Source organism: Hemibagrus wyckioides, linkage group LG06, assembly GCF_019097595.1.
Source record: "Hemibagrus wyckioides isolate EC202008001 linkage group LG06, SWU_Hwy_1.0, whole genome shotgun sequence".
In the NCBI taxonomy this organism is placed as follows: Eukaryota; Metazoa; Chordata; class Actinopteri; order Siluriformes; family Bagridae; genus Hemibagrus; species Hemibagrus wyckioides.
This window is the reverse complement of record NC_080715.1, coordinates 11,552,675-11,567,926: the sequence shown is the minus strand read 5'-3', so window position 1 is coordinate 11,567,926 and position 15,252 is coordinate 11,552,675.

Here is a 15,252-nt window from a genome sequence, read left to right as displayed (position 1 = left end):
CTGAGTAATCTGACTACCTCAGGGAAGAAACTGTTGTGGAATCTGCTGATGGTGGTATGGATGCTCCTGTACTTCCTGCCAGATGGCAGGACAGTGAAGCATCCATGAGATGTGGGAAAGGGGTCCTTCACAATACTGGCAGCTTTGTGGATGCAGGAGTTGCAGTGTGATGTGATGATGTTGGGTAGAGAAACCCTGATGAACTTTTCACCTTTTCACATCAGCTGTAAGGTCTTGTAGTCAGAGACTGTGCAGTTTCCTTACCACATGGTGATACAGCTAGTCAGGGCACTCTCTTATGTACCTCTGTAGAAGGTTGTGATGATAGGAGAGTGGAACTGCAGCCACCAAGGCAGACTAAAAGTTTTGTGGACCTACACTGTCCTGAGTATCCTATACCAGCACAAAACATGCAATCTTTGCTTGCAAAACATGCGAGGTTGAGAGGTCCTATAAAGGAGCTTGTGATCTACAAACAGACCTCAGTCTTCTGGCACCATGAAAAAAATCAAGAAACCAGAGGAATTTCTCCCAAGGGAGGCCCAGAGGATGGGTGTGTAGCTGGCTGAGGTACACCCTGACAGTAGCAGGGACTAGCATAATCAAGAGACATTCTTGAAGGTGCTCCAGCACTGCACCAATCAGGCAATGGACTCACATCATGGGCAGGGAAGCCTCAATTTCAGGGCTTAAAGTTCCCTGGTTGAGGGAACCCCAGTGCTCAAGATGGTCTTGATAACCTTGATAACTGAGCCTATGAGTCTGTACCCCTCTGGGGGCAAATCAAAGGGTGCCACATGCCTGGTTAGGGGGGACAGCCATTCACCCCAAAGGCAAAGATCGATGAGCGTCATCGAGGAGGGTATGGTCTAAGTTCTGGAGGGTATGGTCTAAGCTCTGGCACCAGACCTACGTTTTGGACTCTGGCAAGCCAGCGTAGCACCACGAGGGGTGAGTATACCCTCCAGAGTTATCAGAGAAGAGGTACACAGGTGAGACAACATCTTGAGACTGGGACCCAAGGTGCAAGGCCGGGGTCTTATCCACAGAGAAATGGTGCAATGGCCTTGACCACATTGAATGGGCAACTGCTGGGGTGAAAGCCCCAGCCCTTTGGCCAGAACCAAAATGATCTCATGTGCGTCAGACCAAAGATCCCTAGGGATGAGTCCTAGGGACCCCTGAATACAGGGGACAGATAGGTCTTGGCACTGATCTAGCCCGGGGTTGTTCACAGTGGTGAGGATAAAATCTGCACACACAAGTGAGAACTGGGTCTCACTATGCCCCAATCCCAAACCAACCCTAGAAGAGTGACTTTCTTGTTAGGAGAATGCAAACTCTTTTCTGTATTCAGATTGAAGCCCAGGCACCTTATGTGAGCAAGAGGGGCACCTCAGTGCCTCACTGCTACCATTCTCAAATAAGCTAGAATCAGCCAGTTATTTACGCATCTTAGATCCTGACTGCCCTCGGACCACCACAGGGTCAAGGCTAAATACATGCCTGATGCCAAGTTGTGTGGGGACTGGGCTGAATCAAAAAGGATGGACCCCATATAGGTGGGCTTTACCCTTTTCAAAAGTGAACCTGGGGACTTCCTGTGTTCTGGCCATACTTTAGTATACTAGAGTATGCACCTTTGGAACAAACTGGCAAGGGATCAACCCCTTGAAAGTTGCCAACTACCGCTTGGCGTCCTGTTGCCTGGTGCTCACAGCGTTGCCAAACAGGCCCTGTGGAGAAACTGGGGGATCCAAGAGGAATCTCTTGTCCTTCTCACTAATCCCCAAAAGGTTGAGCTATACATGCCTATATGTAGCTACTATGGCTGCCATAAAATTTTGGCTGTTGTGGCATGGAGGGCCAGATCTGCGGCTTGGCAGAGTTCAGCCACTGCCTCGGGGTTTAGCCCCTCACCAGTTTCGATCTTCCTAAGTATAGCGTTCATCCAAATGTTAGGAAGTGGCTATCAAACTTAAAGCAGGCGACTCTCTCTTTCTCATTAGGCAACTCTTTCTCATTTTGCTGACTGTGCTTGTAATCAGCTCAAACACCTCTTCGAACACCACTGGCTGAGAAGGCTGCACAACCATCACCCACATGTTGTCGCCTACATGGAAACAACATTAAATGATTGTTCGGATCAGAAGACATTGCCGAACGCACTTCTGAATCATCTTTGGGAGCCCCAGAGTTGGTGGAGTACACTAGAGAAAGCGTGGAACCTGTTTCACACTTCACTTTCGCAAGCTCCATTTGGGAGCCCCATGTTGGAATGATGCATCAGCGGCCACAGGACCCAAACCACACTGGAGCAGGCACCTAGCTTGAGAATAAAGCCAGACAGGAAGCTCTTGCAATGTGTGCAGACAGCTTTCTTGAGATGCAACCACATATGCTGTTCTCCAGGACACGTAACACACAAAGTGAAAGCAGAGGTAGATGCCCTTTTATGGTCTTGCAGACACACACTGCTACATCACCTGTTCCCCTCAGGCAAATTAAAAATTGGTGTGTGTTCTCACGAGTTTCAGACAGCCTCAGCCTCAAAAGGGAACTTGGAGAGTGGTCTGCTCAGGTCCTCCTAAAATCAACAATCATCTCTTTAGTCTTAATATTAAGAGACAGCTTGTTGTCTGTACACCATTAAGAGAGCTGGTTCACCCCCTTGCTGTATGCTGACCTCATCATTATTTCTGATAAAGCCCACAACTGTTGTCCACAGCAGTGTGAACTGCAGTGTACTAAGCACATAGCCCTGGGGAGTGCCAGTGTTCAGTGTTGTGGGGCTGGAGGAGGAGCTGCTCAGGGAAATATTTAAGGTGTTCAAGGACTTCTGATTAGCATATTTGCTGAGCACATGGCCAAGTATGGTGTCAGGATTTGCAGATTTCCATAGATTAACTACAGACAGAGTCTTCCTGATGACTACTGAAGACAGAAAAAATATTTAGTCAGTGGAAATTGGGGCAATTTACTTGCTGGCATGTTATTCTGTGCTTCAAACTGTATGTACATATCATCCAGTGTGTCTGGTAGTGAGACATTGCCATCAGACAAGTTATCACAGAAACAATTAAGCTAGAATGCCTGACCCTGGACACATTACAAGTAAGTAACATGTTCTCCAAGCTTTAATGGAAGTGATAAGATCTCACAGCTTGCAAATATGAAAGAGTTATTTGTTTTGCTTAAACACACTGAGCCAAGCAGCAGGATGCAACATTTTAGAGACTCAATGATCTGACTGTGAACACAAAAAGAATTTAAGACAAATGAAAAGTTTCATGTTCCATTAAATATGGCAGCAGGACACCTGGTAATGAAATATTCATAATCATCATCTGACAAAAACAAAATAATTGCTTTGGGGTCTCAAGATTATGGTTGTGGAAGCTGAAGTTCCTCTTTGTAGTACAGTAAGTTGATACTGGTTGAATCCGGCAGGGAAGTGCAGAAAGAGCCATTTGTGACGCATAGCTGCTGTCTGCAGATATCCATCATTCATGTTGAGATGAAGTCACTGAATAAACAGATGAAATAAGTCAGATATTCTATAATTTATCTTCACATATAGAGGCCAATCTGACACATTTGGCATTGAGAACCATCTGGAGAGCTGCAGGCTAAAATGTCAGCTATTAAATGGTGCTTAGCCTTTGGATTTGTTTGCACACATGTCTTGTAGTATAGTTTGCCATCTGACAGTGTACAATGGGCCAGTTGCCCTATCAGATAATATGATGCTTGGCATTAAAGATCAGGAAATGTGCTGTGTTTTCTACTAATGGGCCAAATTTAATTATGGATTAGGAAACCCGGTTCTGTACCAGTGCAGTATCTTTAAACCTCAGAAGTGATCTTAATTCAATTTCAGTGTGATTTTACTGATAACTGACAATAAACAGTGTGTTAGTAAGAAAAAAAACATATTCAGAGATCATTAATGAATATCAAAACTGACATTCATCCAAAGGCCCCTGAATGTGCAGAGGCTCTGCAAGGAAGTGTATGGAAATCTTTAAAAGTTGAAGGAAACACAAATGTCTGCTGTTATCATACAATAATCAGTTTTATACAGAATTGGTAAAATTACTGTACCTATACCATATAAATTGCCTTTGAAAGAGTTGGCAAAATTATTAAGCTTAATATATTTAGATAACTGTCATTAATCAAATCCCCAATGAAATTATCTTACTTTAGCTAACCTCAGCTACCCTTGGTGATGCAACATACAGTAATGTCAGGTGAAAGGTTACATATTTATGTTTTGTTTATTTAATAAATGCATGTTAGTTAACTAATGTTAGCATATAGACATTATACGTGTAATTTTAGAGAACAATATACAGTAATTTTCCTATGGTTAAATGGGTAGAATTGTAATTTGTAACAAGTTTTCTTCCTTTGTATTGAAGAAATGTTAATAGTGCACAGATGCTTGTGCCTGATCCTGACTCTTTCTGCTGTGATGCATCTCATCCCCCAGACCTGAATCATCCAGATGCTCTACTTCTACTTTGAACCTTTGCACAGGTGACTCACTGTCTGTCTAAATTTTGTACTTCCTTAAAACCCACACCTCTGTTTCAGTGGATGATCTCACCTGTAGATTTTTACCTGAGAACTGCTACAGTTATTGTATAAACAGTCCTGTGCTTATCTCAGGACTCTTACTAAACATGATTTCCACTTATTACTGTTTGCCATTTCTCTATACTGTACACTGTAATGATTTATAATCCCCCTATAGATCTGTGACCAAGAAGAGCATGGGTTCTCTTTTGAGTCTGGTTCCTCTCAAGGCCTCACTTCATGTCATCTCAGGGAGTTTTCCACTCTCAACTCTGGCTTGTGCTTTAAGAAAGTAAATCAACCCGGATTTCTGTAATGCTGCTTTATGACAATGTCTACTGTGAAAAAGACAAAGTTTAATTAAAAAATAGAATGTCAGCATAGATGCTGAGGTTATTCAATAACCAGATGATTGAACAGACAACATATTCATGTTTGTGTGTGATTATTATTTCTGTTCCTCACACTACCTGCAATAAAAAATATATTATAATTCTGCTGGAGCATTCTAGACCACTTCTGAAAGTCATTTATTGGCAATTACATAGAGAAAATGGCTGCATGTGCCAGTGTTTATGTCAGAAATTTTTGTGGGTGCCATTTGAATTAGAATCTCCTCTGTTAACATGGAGGTGGAGGTTAGGTAAACTGTATCTAGGAGTGGTTCGGTTTAACTAATTGGAATGAATTCCACTGGCATAATGAATTACAGTTAATAGCAATCATCCCACATCTAGATAATTACCCAAAAATGGTTAGATGTGCAATTTCAGACTTATGAATGAGGTCACACTTTGAATAATGTGGAATCCATGCATGACTCATATTGTTTAATTGCTATTGTTGGCACTTGCCGTTCAAGTCCTGGTGGGTGGTTATCTCACGCCCATTGGATAAAAAAGCTCAATTTTCACCTCTGCTGAAATGTCAAACCCTAGAAAAAACAAAAATGACAGCCTGCTATTTATCATCTTGAGTGTTTCTCCTAAAATAATAATAATAAAAACAAAACATATTTACATCATGTTCATCAGTGAAAGAAAATGAGTCTTTGTTACAAAGCAAGAGGAAACCTCCAGAAAGAGAGGCATGCAGATAGGTACCCACATCCAACCTGATATGTAGAGTATTTCAAACCCCATGGAAATGTCAAACACTGTAAAACAATATTTAAAAGAATGATAGGGGTGGAGGGGCAGATGTAAAATGTCACTTTGTGTTTAGAAGAAATTAGCCTGTGATCTAGTGATCAGCACAGTCCAGGCTTACTGATAAAAGTCCCTGTGGAGCTGGCTTTTACTATTTTCCTTTTCCACTCTGTAATTGAAGAAACTCCAGGAGGAAAGAGTCAGAGATGTAGACTCTGATTTCTGAAATCTGGGCTTTTATAGTTTCACCGGAGGCATCAGCAGTGGAACTATAGAGTTCAAAATGTGTGGCAAACTGTTATTTCATCACCTTAGAGGCATTTAAACGACCTTTTACATAAGAGTACACTGGTATCAGATCATGAATCTCTCAGGTATACCTGAGGAGCTAGTAGGAGAAAAGTCAAGAAACCCAGAGAGAAAAAAGAGCCAGAGAATGATAGAGAGAAGTGAGAGTGTGTATTCTGGCTCATAGCCAGTCACTTAGCCTGTGGCATCAATACATGAGCTGGTACGCCAGCCGACACACCCTTTTTTGATGAATCACAATGTGGGCGATGTATACATACAGTGGACATACACACGCACACTTGTGCATAAACACACATGCACACATGGACACCAGTACAAAAGCAGTCACTTAAAACCTATGTGTGATTTTAATAAAAATAGGTGCATACGCCCATTAATGTCCATAATGCCCATAAATGAATAGAAAGACCGCTGGATGTGAGGATAAACATAGCACTGAGTAAATCATGTCGGTTGTGGGGCACACAGTGGGTCTTCTCATTGGCTTATGCTTTAATCCTGCATGAGTGTGAGGTGATATTATAAAGCTGAATCACTTTCCTGTTTTTTACTTTGCCATCTGACAGACAGAGCTAGAGAAAGAGAAGGAGTAAGGAGAGAGAGAGAAAGAGAGAGAGAGAGAAACATCCATTTAGGAGTGAACTAATGCAGGCCCATCATCTCCAGTGCCCCAGGTCACGCTTCAGTGAAGGCAGCCCTCCTGAAACAAAGGTACATGTTCAAAAGCTCCCTGTCAGTCCACATCTCTTCAAACACATAAGCAGGAGTGCTTTGGCCCAAACGGAATAAAAGCCTCTCAGGTTTCATCACCTGCATGGGTCTGGTTAGAACCGTGCTCAGGGGCCTTTGGCAAGTGGCCGGCACAGTGACGGGGGAAACATTACCAACTCGCTTAACCCTCTCCTGCCTGTATTTCAAAAACACAGGAGAGAGGAAATCAAAACAATACAAAATGAGAATGAAGAAATATGTGTGGTAGTTGAGTGGGTGTGTTTGATGCACATCCAAGTTATTAAGCACAAACATGTCCTATCATTGAAAAAAAAGAACCTAAATGGCAATCAGGGGGGGAAAAACTGGGTGTTTTATTCATTTTGAAAAAATGACTTCATCATTTCTGTCATCACAAAAATGAATTTATACTTAATCTTTGGGGATTCTGCAAGACCTTCAGCTCCACCTGTCAAAATATCCGGCTGTAGTGAATGTTCTGACAAAATAACGGCGTAATGCAGCAATCAATCACCTTACGAGTTGAGACTTCTGTATTTTGCTTATGTGTGAAGAGCTGCACTAAGAAAAGCCTCCACCCAAAAACAGAGTCTGATCCAGAGATTATCAAGGTCATTAGAGTTTTGAGCCTGGAGGAGTTACTGGAAATAAAAAAATGACTCTATGATCTGCATGGCCCTGAGGCTCAAGCAAACAGCTTTCTATTTAATGCCCTCTAAAGTGATCAAAAAGAAACCTAATTATTTATGAAGCAAAGTCTATTTTATCTGCTGTAGGTAACTATTTTAATCTTGCCAGATCAAATTCTTTGAACTGACGACAACACTTTAATTAAGATTTGAGATGAATACTGTAGTATCTGTATTTTTACCTAGTGGGAAGTGCATCTTCTGAATGTATTTCAAATGTTTGTGCGGCTGATTCTGAGTCACTTGCTTTAAAAACTATTGCTATGATGCTTCATTTTCATTATACTGTTTCTTAGGGGCAATGGTAGCTCAAGTAGTTAAGACTCTGGGCTGTTGATTGGAAGGTCTGGGTTCAAGCCCCAGTGCTTCCACTGCAATAGGCCATTAACCCTCTCTGCTCTAGGGGAGCTGTGTCATTGCTGCCCCTGTGCATTGACCCCAACTTCTTCAACTGGGATCTGTGAAGAAAAGAATTCTGCTGTAATGTATGTGCCGTGGTAATACAGGCATGCGATAGATTTCTGACTAATGCATAGCTATGTTTTAGGGAAGTGGTAGCTTATAGGTTACGATAGTGGATATTTTAACTCTTTAACAACCTCATTATTTGTTAACTCACTGATATGATGAAACTCCAGTGCCAGTGATTAGTAATGATCTGGTAACAGCAAGAGAGAGAATAAAAGTGAGATTGCTTATAGCTGCTAACACTGGTCAGAACTGGAAGTAAAAGGTCATAACTGGATGTTCCACAACATTAGCCATAATTGCAAAAAACATGGTTAAAAAACTATATCCTATGTCATACCCCATATATATTTTTTATACTGTACCTTAATTAGCTAAATGATTGGGAATAGAATGGATGGATTACAGAAGAGATGTCTTAAAGCTTAATTTATGTTAGTGAACAACCTGCAAGATTAGGATTTAAATAAATAAGAGCAACAATTATGAACAGGCTTATTACCACTTATTTCTTTAACCTAAAATCAGGTTAAATATAACCTCTATTGTCACCTAGTGGGATTTGAGAAAAACCTGACATAAATAATCCACTGCTTTGTGATATCTTTCAGCAGAATGAGTATAATAGAATAGTTACCATAACAGTTATTATTTACATTATTTACATTATTTATTTTTAAAATTTAGTCACATAGACTAAACAGAACTCGTGTGGACAACCATCAGACAGGTGTGTTGTAACTTTCAGGCATGTTTGATTGAAAAGAAGACGACTTTGCTTCAAATTACACAATGTTGGTTTGAATACACTCCCTGACCTTTCATACAGGCTGCTTAGACTCGCTGTCTATTCTGCTTAGACTTGAATCTAACAATACATGTGGTTCTTTCATTGGGTCACCAAAGCAACAACTCTTCAGGAGAGGATAAAGATATTTTAATCCAGAAATCCCAAATCCTTGAAAGTCTGACTGGAAAGAGCACACATGACTTTTAACCTCCTCTATAACTACAACAAAATCCATGATAAGTCAACTTTAGTCATAATACAAGTGAGGCTTTCCAGCAGCTGTGATGGTTAAAGAGTAGAGTAGTAAAATGGATTATCCAAGTTGCCTGTGACTCACACACCCAGAAGTGATTCTCTTACTTTATAGCCAGACTTATTATGTTGAATAATGTGAATAATGGCTTCCTTTTCCAGTAAACGTGATAAGAACGAGGAGTTTCTCTATAAAACGCTTGGAGCTGCTCTTACTAAAGCCCAGTATTTCAGGTGAACACCGAAGAGACTTGAGATGGCTGACATAATGACAGTTAAGTCTTTCTGCCCTGTGCTCTTTATCAGAGTCCAGGGCATCCACAACATTTGCAAAAAAACTCAGCACATCAATTTTGTGAACAAATTGGTGGCAAGAGACTCAAAAGTCATACCAAATATGTAAACTCTGCTGCTTATTGGCACAGCACATTGGTCATGTTGAACATCCAGCCAGTCACTACTCTCCTATGGCTGAGCTGGGAGTGTGTGCATATATATATTTATATATATATATATATATATATATATATATATATATATATATATGTGTGTGTGTGTGTGTGTGTGTGTGTGTGTTTTAGTGTTTTTTCGGCCTCCACATTGCCTTGATTAGACGCTTAGTATGAGACAATGGTCTTTGTCAGTGGGAGTGATCTGGCTCTGCTCACACAGTGTTGGACAGCACAACCACCTAGCTGTCAAGCTTTTGGGCTGACCCAATAAGCTTTCAGAAATGTTTCATAACCTCTGTGTTTTTTAGACGTTTTTTTCCCCCTTTTCTTTTACATATAGTGGACTTTTTACATGTGATTTTCATTTTATTAATCTATTGCCATGTGTGCGTTTCTTTGTTTCTGTTTTCAGATGCAATGTAATAACATAGTTTTCATGTGATCACATTTTGATTTACACTATTTTAGTACACAAAATGCACCTTAACATATGTTTCATTTGAGAGAATGTTAGTCACATGATCATATGTGGAAAAAAAAAATCTTGAACACCCCCATTTCTGAACCCATAACACTTTAAATAATTGAAGGTGGTACCAATGCAATACACGATAGATAGATAGATAGATAGATAGATAGATAGATAGATAGATAGATAGATAGATAGATAGATAGATAGATTCACTCAGTGTGAGTCATCTGCTCAGGATATTTGCATTTGCACACTTGTCATGTACACTCATGTCTCACATACACAACAAAACACAGAGTTTGTTACTGATTTCTGTTAGCTCTGCAGCTCACAGCTGGACGAGGTTCAACACAGACTGACACAGTGAAATGTAATCACTGCTCGAGGTTTGTGGACCACTTAATGCAATTCACATGTCAAAATTACAGGCCTTTCTAAATGGGGGTTTGTCTAGAACACCGCCTGCCTGACAAAATCCTGTCTCCACAGAAGAGCTGATGATAATTAATGGATTAACTTCCATGCCCATAAATATTCCTTTAGGCAAAATTGAAAGATGTTTGCATCATTGTTATTTGCTTCTTGTGCAATAGTGCTGTTGAAATTCCAAATCTGACTGATTAGAAGTTTTTGAATAATTTTCTACAGAAGCTCTGATAACCGTTCCAACCAAAATTCTAATGACTGAGTACCAGTTCAGTCACAAGGACTTGTATGGTGGACACTTCACATAATCTAAAGTTAATAATAAATGTATTAAAACAGTAAAACAGGGTAGGGGTTTGATTCCACCTCCTCATCCGTGTGTGAAGTTTGCATGGGAGTTTCCTCTGGGTACTCCTGTTTCCTCCCCAAGTCAAAAAACATTTGTCTTAGACTGATTAGTATCTCAGAAATGTGTGTGTGTGTGTGTGTGTGTGTGTGATTGTAACCTATAGTGGGTTGGCACCCTGTCCATTGTGTCTACTGTCTTGTGCCCCATGACCCTGAGATAGGCTCCAGGTTTCCTGCCACCCTGTGTAGGAGAAGCAGTACAGAAAATGGATAGACGGATAGTTAAGATTTCGGTAAGGAAATGTTTATTTAACATTTATGGACTCTTGGAGCCTTGGATGATTTGTAATGGTTGATAGGATTTCTGGATATAGGACTGTATGCATTCTTCAAGATAGAGGACTGTATGCATTCTGGTTTCTTGGTAACATGATAAGCTGCATTTTTAGTCTTATTAACTTCAAGAGAAAAAAAGGCAGGGCTGGTGAGGGGGAAAACTCTTTATTGCAGCAATAACCTGATGAAAACAGGAACTACCTGGTTTAACATAGCTGTAAACAGTTGAAAAGTAGGACATGCTATTAATTAATTCAATAAATGTCATAATTATTGGTCAACTGTTGTGGCATAAAAGGAATATAACCCCCTTCGGGAGGCATTGTTATGGAAAAAAAAAAATAACATCAGAATGATAACTTAAGCATTTTCCCCCTCCTGATTTATTCCTTTCATATCACCCCATCACTATTTGTCTTATAATAATATCACATATTGCTGGCTTTATCTTTGTCTATTATTAGGCTATTTGTGGTAGAGCCATTTACGAAGGTTCTCCAGAAGATAAATTGCTTTTGGACAGCAAGGCCCCTCTAAATGACACAATTCTCCACACAAGGGAAAAACATATTTTTGGTAGTCTCACTGAGTAAGCCCTTTGGTTGAAAAAAAGAAAGAAAACTAAGAAAAGCAAAAAACTTTCTGACACAACTTGAGTTTATATTTAGGGGAACTCATCTTCATTTTCAGGTTTTACTTGTCTGTCTGTATGGATCACAGAGTCGTGTTACAGTTAGAAATAATTAGACTCCGTAATTACACAGCAGTTCGTGACAGCGTTGTGTTTAGGGGTATAATGACACAGTAAACAGTTAGACGAATGTCTTTGTTGTTTGACAATTGGCCATATCTCTGCTCCCCTGTTGCCTAAAGTGCTCCTCAGCTTAGGGTAATGTGTCACGACGTGCACTCTTGGCTCCCTAACAGCTCCCTAATTGCAGTTATTTTCCCAGCGCCGGCTCAGTAGAGGTGTGGGAGATGCTGCGTGTTGGGACTGCAGGGCACGGCAGGGTCAGCCACAAAGCACCATCACCCACTTTTCATCCATTAGAGAGATCTCTGTCTCGCTTTCTCTCTTTCTCTCTCTCTCTCTCTCTCTCTCTCTCTCTCTCACACACACACACACACACGCACACACACACTAAACTCTGTTCTCACACAGATCTGCACGCACTTGGGGAACGCTTGGGTTTCTTTTGGCAAGTGCATGAAGCTAGAGTTCGAAATGTGATCACGATTGAGGATGTGCGTGCAGATTAGTCCTCTCTGACACTCTTCAGCTTGAACTCAACTTGACGCCACGAAGCAGGATTCCTGAAAAGTCCACAAGATTGCTCGCATAACCACATTTAACGGCTGACAACGTTTTAGCATTCCATTATGGTTATCTGCCTGACTTTTAACAGCATTTTTTTTTTTAATTACCAGTAACTGTGTGCATCATCTTTGTCTAAATATAGAGTGACACGAGCAAGTTAAAGTGGAAAAGAAAATGCAGCATGTGCCTTTCTGCTTCAATTTGGGGAGCCAAACATGCACCAGAGGTTATGGGAGGGGGGGGGGGGGGGGTTTGGTTGGCGATATGGGAGCTTGCTGATGTCTTGAATCATGCAATGAAATGAAATGTGCCATGTAATGAGAGGAGAATTTTCTTGCATTGGCTCCTATGTCTTGTTGACAGGATCACTTTAGAAAAAGCCTGAGAAGATGTGACCTGGCTCTTTACCATAGGGCAAGCAACAAATATACACTTACATGAGAAGATGCAGAAGCAGTTTTAAGGCAAAGGGGTTTTTTGTGCTCATAAAATCAGAATATATATATATATATATATATATATATATATATATATATATATATATATATATATATATATTCATTGAATTCATTTCCTTTAATTAATAATTAATTAATAATTCCCATTTAAATAATTTCTTTATTTTCCAGAAAGGAAAGGTTCCAGAAACATACAGAAAAGGTGTCGGTTTGAGGGATGGATTACACTCATTAAACACTGTTACATAATTTACCCCCTCAGGAAAAACTGTGACAGAAAAAAAGACTAAAAACAAGTGTACTAGCATGTTTGTTGTTTTCTCCAGCTATTAGTGTGCTGCTACCCTGCTCACCCTTTTTCTGTCCTTATTTATTTTATATATTTTTTTTTTATTTCTCACTACACATCTCACATTATTTCACATCTCATGCAATGAAGTGTATAAATCTGTTTAAGCTTTAAGTGGATCCTGGGACGCGTTCCCAATTGTGCTCTTTCCTAACTTTGCTGCTGCTCCACAGGATTTATGAACGCCTGAGCGATCATTCATCAGAGGGACAAACTCACTGTGAGAACTTTCTGTCCTTATTTATGAAATTTCCCAATGAAACATGTTGATTAGAATTTATAAACACGTCTCTCCACACTTCACAGCCTGAAAATTTATGCTTAAATATGTGTCAACTGGCTACAAATATGAAAAATTTTGGGTGCTGATTTAAGGTTCGTGTATAAAAAACACATGCAAAACTTGATGACAACCATAAAAAGCTAAATGACCATTTTTATTTTTATTTTTTTCTCAAAGGAATATGAAATTAAATAAATTACTGATTGATTACTGGGTGTCTATGCAAATACATACATACACCACTAGCAGTTTAGACAAAAGTTTAGACAAAACAGTGAGAATATATGACAAATTTGGCCTTAATATTAAAGGTAAATTTGGGTTTATATAGGATATTTGATAGTAGATAGGAGATTTGATTTTGTAATATTCAAAGATTGCCTAAGAAATACAACTGTTTGTAAATTTATAACTTTGTATATTATACAGGTTTAGAAAGTTTCAGATTTTCAGAAAATGTAGAAAATCTGTACTTAAATTAACAGTTTTCTTTGGGATCTTAGTAATACAGGGCCTAATAAGTAAGAATACTAAATTCTAGAAGTTAATCTATTTGCCATTAGAGTACAAAGGGACATTAAGTGTCTTTTAAGTATGTTGCATATAGAGCTGTCTAAAAAAAAAAAAAAAGCAGTTGGCAAAGTACTGTTATTATAACCTATCATTTAGAGCACCTTTAAGTTCAGCATTTCGTATTTAATAGGGCCTTGTTAATAGGCTGAAGTTTACGAGCCTGGATCTCAGTGTTGAACTGTCTCCCAAAGCTCCTGTTTTAACAGTCATGTCTATGCCAGAACCTTTTACATGGTTATATATGCCATGTCTAATCTGGTTCTTTCCTGAGTTAAGCTGAAACAAGACCAGTGCCTAAAAAAACTATAGCATTGGTACGAAATGTACAGAGATGTTTGACATCTGGGTTCTTTAAAATGTTTATACACTGCCAGACAGTGGTGTCAAATCCATGTAGATAAAGTGAGAGATGATGTGTGTGTGTGTGTGTGTGTGTGTGTACAGACAGTGATTAATGACTCCACTCTACCTGCATCCAATCCCAGCACTGGGGATTAGGCTTTATTTGTTTAGATTAGACAACATTTTCATAATATTTGAACTTGGCTGTGTACCCAGTGGCATAATGTGTATTCATCATCAACGTATGTGTGATCACTTTCACAAGCTTCGTCATCCAATAGTTTAGTCATTCTGTCATTCGTATGCTTACAGCTTTCAGGCTGAGAAATGGATTTTATGGCGGCGAGCAGAGATTATTAGCTGACCTCTGTTTAAAGTTCAGCTCTGAAAGCAACTAATGCAAACCTTGCCTCTCTGAATGCCAGGTGTGTATGCAGGAGAAAATCTTGAAGCATGCACATGTTGCTGAAAGTCCATTTGCACCTCAAAGATAAGATGTGTTGTCGTTTGCATACTTCTAGATACATGTCCCAGAGCACATGCTAGCATGCATGTACCACATTCGATACTTCACACAAGTTCATGTTGCAGAATTAATGTAGTTCTACAGCTGACAGACTGCAAGTCAAGAAGAGTCTCTTCTTTACCATTATTAGAGCTCAACTCTCCAGTGAGTGCACATTGGTGGCTGTGCTCTGGCTTTTAACCAAGCATGGAAAAGTTGAGGGAGTAGCTTCTCATGTTACACCACACACAAACACACACACACAAACACACAAACATATTTACTATACTGCTTGAATTCTTGATTAATGTCTATCTTTTGGTTACTTTTTTCACATTTCAAAACCGAAAATTGGGCATTGATTTTTCATAAACTCAATTGTAGAAATCTCAACAATAACAAACAAAAAAAAAAGTTA